We start from the raw sequence: 5,121 nt of genomic DNA on the forward strand, positions 1-5,121 counted from the left end.
TTCTAGTGTGAAATCTTTATTTTACCCTGAACCTTGCATTTTCCCAATCACCTCTATCCATTTGATTGTGCTCCCCTTCATTTGAGGTGCCCTTGAGTTTTGCCATTGGTCTCCTCAGAGGCAACTCTTGAAGTAATTTCTGAAAATCCATGTAAACCATGTACACTTTTTTTGGTACTAATCTGCTCTTTTATTAATACAACCTTGTCAAATTATTTGATAGTTCACAACCTGATCATTAGAAATTCATGCTAATTGCTCCTGATTAGCTACAGTCTCTCGAAGTGCTCATATGTATCTCCATATTTTTAACTCTTAATTTACCAACAAATGAAGCAAAACTAACTGATTGAGAAATTCCTGTTTTTCTTATTTTGATCGAGGAGTTAGTTGCCCGACAATCCTCTGGTCAACTTTTAGGAGGTAATAATTGGAGCCATGATAGTTTGCTTTCTATTTACAGCATGTCCCATAGGTGTCATTCATTTTGTTTCAAAGATTTGCCTCATTTTATGCTGTGGTGCCTTCCTTAGTATTATATGAGTAAGCTTGTCTAATACATCTGCACCTACCCTTGGTCGTTCTGCAATCCTATTAAACCCCTTCTTGAATCTCTCTTTTGCCTTCTCTCCTGCAATCAATGATATTCTAAATTTATCCTTGGTTCAGATCGTGGAGCAGTTGCTATTTTATATATTTTGAACAGTATTCATTTTTGTTTTCCATTTAGCGATCTAACGAGCTTTTTTGGAAGGGAGGGCGTATCTAATATAATTTTTTCTCCGTTACCGTTTTGCTTCTTCCAGCTTGTATTTAACGTGATGAGAGAAATTCTCACTGAGATGTTTTCTGAAGACCCCAGTGCCAGCCAAGCCCCATGGATGAAGCCAAGCCGAATTAGTTCTGCTTTCTTCAAACGAGCGAGGAATTTAAATGAAGTGAAGGTAATAATTCCATGTAATCCTTTTGTCCTACTTGTCAGTAATAATGTTGCAAATGCAATGCAAGTTGGAGCCTCGGATGCTGCCTGACCTGCTGTGCTTTTCCAGCACCACTCTAATCTAGACTCTGGTTTCCACCTTCTGCAATCCTTGTTTTTACCTGGAGCTAAAATATGTAGATTGTGTAAGTGAGTGACTCAATTTGTAAACAGTGGCCACTATCCTGACTTGGAATTCTGCCACTGCTTCTTGCAAGTCCTTCCCTAATGAGATTGTGGGTCTTGGTTAGCACCATCTTGTCAAGATTAGAGTGGTGCTGGTGTAGCACAGCAGGTCAGGCAGCATCTAAAGAGCAGGAAAAATCAACGTTTCGGGCAAAAGCCTTTCATCCTCGGTTGCTGCCTGACCTGCTGTGCAACGCCAGCACCACTCTAATCTTGACTCTGATCTCCAGCAACTGCAGTACCCACTTCCGTCTACCATCTTCTCAAGGACAACTAGGAAGGGGCAATAAATGCTAGCCCACAATTATATAAACGCCCACATTCCATGAATGAACAAAAAAAAATTACTCAAAGCTCATTGAGCACCAAGGAACTCCATTTTAATTCTAAACTCCTCAATGAACATTTTTTAAATGACTCCTAGGGTCTGGGCATCGTCGGCTCGCCAGCATTTATTGACCGATCCTAGTTGATTTTGAGAACCTGGTGAGCTATCTTTTGTAATCACTGCAGTCCATGTGCTGTAGGTATACCCACAATGTCCTAAAGGGGGAATTCCAGGGGTTTGATACAGCAATCCTGAAGAACCAGTGATATTTTTCTAAATCAGAATGGTGCGTGGCTTTTGCAAGTGACAGTCCTGTGTATCTGCGATTCTTGTCCTTCCAAATCTAAATGATCATAGATTTGGGAGGATCTGGCTAAAGATCTTTGAATTTCTGCAATGCACCTTGCAGATTGTACACACTGCTGCTACTGAGTGGAGGGTGGTGGAGGGCCTGGCTGCTTGCAGGTGTGGTGCCAATCAAGTGGGCTGCTTTGTCTTGGATGTGGCGAGCTTATTGTGTGTTACTGGAGCTGCACTCATCCAGACAAATGGGGCGTATTCCATCAGACCCCTGACTTGTGCTTTGTACTCGGTGGATTTGCTATGGGGATTCAGGAGGTGAGTTATACACCACAGTATTCCAAGTCTCTGACCTGTCCTTGTAGCCCATAGTATTTATATAATGAGTCCAGATGAGTTTCTGGTCCATGGTAACCCCCATGATGTTCAGAGTGAAGGATTCAGTGATGGTAACACCATTGAATGACAAGGGCTATTGGTTGAATATTCTGAGAGTACAGCTCAGAAACAGACCCATTGGTTCAACTTGTCCATACTGACCAGTTATCCGAGATAAAATCTAGTCCCCTCGCTAGTGTTTGGCTCTTTTTCCTCTGAAAACCTTTCTATGCATATACTCATCCAGAAACCTTTTAAATATCTTTATACAGTTGCCCATCAGCCTCCGATGCTGCAGGGAAAATAGCCCCAACCAATTCATCCTCTTCCTATAGCAGAACCCCCCCCCAACCCTGGCAACATCCTTGTAAAGCTTTGCATAACCCTTTCAAGAGTCCAGAATTGCACACGGTATTCTAAAAGAGGCCGAATCAGAGTCATGTACAGCCGCAACGTGATTTTTCAACTCCTAAACTCAATGCTCTGACCAATAAAGGCAAGCATAACAAACACCACCTTCACTATCCTGTCTACTTGTGACTCCACTTTCAAGGAACTATGAACATACATTCCAAGGTCTCTTTATTCAGCAACACTCTCCCCAGGACTTTACCATTGAGTATATATGTCTTGCCCCGACTTGCCTTTACAAGATGCAACACTGTCCACTACACCTCTATTTTTAGTGTCATCTGCAAAAGTACTAACCATACTATGTCCCATGTTCACATCCAGATCATTTATGTAACCTAAGAAAAGCAGTGAACCCAACACCGATCCTTGTGGCACACCACTGGTCACAGGCATCCTACTGGAGATGGTCATTGACTGGCAGTTTTGGTGCAAAACTTACTTGCCTCTTGCCAGTCCAACCTGCATATTGTCCAGATCTTGTTGCCTTTGAACATAACTCCTCAGATACTGAAGCAGTCTATGAATGGTATTGAAAATTGTGCAACCATCCGCACTTCTGACCTTATGATATAAGTAAGGTCAGGAACTGAGGAACCCCATTTTACTCTGATCTCCCCAGTGATCCTCGAGGAACCTCATTTTACTCCAAACTGGAGAGAGAATGTAATAGCTCTGAATGTTAGCCATGGCTCAGTGGCACTCTTCCTCAGTCAGCAGAGGGGATTAAGAAAACGCTGAAGTGAAATCCTGGATGACGGTCCTGGTGCAGTACTGAAGTATTGTTTTCAAAGTGAGGCCCCATTTTCCCCCTTGGGTGAGTTTTTTAAAAGAGTTTTGGTGTGACATTGAAGAGGAGTGGAGTTCTCCCTCATGGTCCTGGTCAATCTACTACATGAGTCAATCTGGCTCAACGTTTACTGAACCATTTCTCTAATTTGTGGGAACTTGCTATGTGAAAGTTTGTTGCAGCTTTTATATTATAATAGTGAATATACTTCAAAGGCTGAGAACAACATGGTACAAGTGTGAAATGTAATGTATATTTGCAAGTTGTTTTTGGCAATTTAAGGTGAAGGTGGATGACTTGAGCATTGGTTACAAAGTATTGTCCAGCACGAAGACCAAGTTCTTTACTATTGCAACAATGCAACTTCTATTTTACTGTGGCACTGACATTGAAGTGTACACTGGATGGCTCCTTCCAGTAACTCAGACTTGCAACACTGCAGTGTGAACTTTTTACCACGGTATAAAGTCAACATCAAGCTGTTCATTGTCTAGCCTGACTTCACTTTGAGCACAGTTTGTGAGGTGTTGCACTTTGCCAGGGACTGAGAATGGGCATGTGTAAATCAGCTTTTCATTCACAGCAAATTTGGGACTGTTCATTCCCTTTGCTTTGTCTTTATAACTCGACTGTAATGTGTCTTCAGTCTGATCTGTACTATTTCCCACACCTACATTTCCAGGCGTGTTACTTGCCTCTGGTGGTTTTAGCCAGGAAACCTATCAAACACTTTCTGCCTGGAGCCATGTGAGGCAGTGGTCAGTGGCTCGGTCAGATAGCTTTGATGAACTCATTAGTTAAACTGAGAACGATTTGACTTTCCTGAAATGCTGGGTTCACTGTATGAATCCACATCAGCCCCAATATTTATTGTGAGACTTCCCATTGCGCTGATCTTGAGTTGTCTGCCTACAGTCTATGAAAGGCAGAACATTTCTCGAATTCGACGGAGCAGGGGCTTCTTAGAAGGTGCTGTTGGCAAAGTGCTGAACCACGTAATGCAGTGAATCGTTAAGTGAAATAATTAATTTTCTCAGCCGAGGTCTTAGGCAAGAGAAAGTGTCAAACCTTCTCACAATCTGGGAATGTTGCATGCTACCTTAATGTTGTTTTGTATATGCTTTCGGATCTCACTGATGTTATTCACTTCAATTGTCATTCAGTTTTCAAGCATTTAGCAGATTTTTGTTAAATAGAACATGCTTTGAGTTTCATCCAATTTTGCATCTTCATTGAGCAGTTTTAGAGTAGGATAATGGATTGTTAATTGTTTTGTCTGTGTATTTAGGGTGTTTGCAACAGCTGCCATTTCTCCTGTGCTTCTATCCCCAGATCTTCATTTCTAATGAAGTTATGATGTTGTTTGGATTCAACCAAGAGCAATAGCAAAAGACAACTTGGCAGAAGATGAAGAAATTTGGCAGGAGAAAACGTGATTGGATGACCCATATTTTGGTAAGTGCTTCAGTTTCGGAATTGTCCAGTTTTACATTGCAGCATTACGTCACGATTATGAACACTGCATCATACATCTGAATTTTCTATTATTTCAAATGACAAATGCTTTATCTGTTTTGGCTTACCTGTCTGGTTCTCCTGCAGACATCCAGAAAATACTTCAACTTTCTGATTGAATTGAAAACTTGGGTCCTCACTGGAGTAATTTGCTGAAAACCAAATTCCTTAGTTGCCAGAAAAGTTGAAAAAATATTCAGGAGTACATTGAATTCAGTGCAGTTGGCAAAGTAG

Source organism: Chiloscyllium plagiosum, unplaced genomic scaffold, assembly GCF_004010195.1.
Source record: "Chiloscyllium plagiosum isolate BGI_BamShark_2017 unplaced genomic scaffold, ASM401019v2 scaf_87369, whole genome shotgun sequence".
Classification (NCBI taxonomy): domain Eukaryota; kingdom Metazoa; phylum Chordata; class Chondrichthyes; order Orectolobiformes; family Hemiscylliidae; genus Chiloscyllium; species Chiloscyllium plagiosum.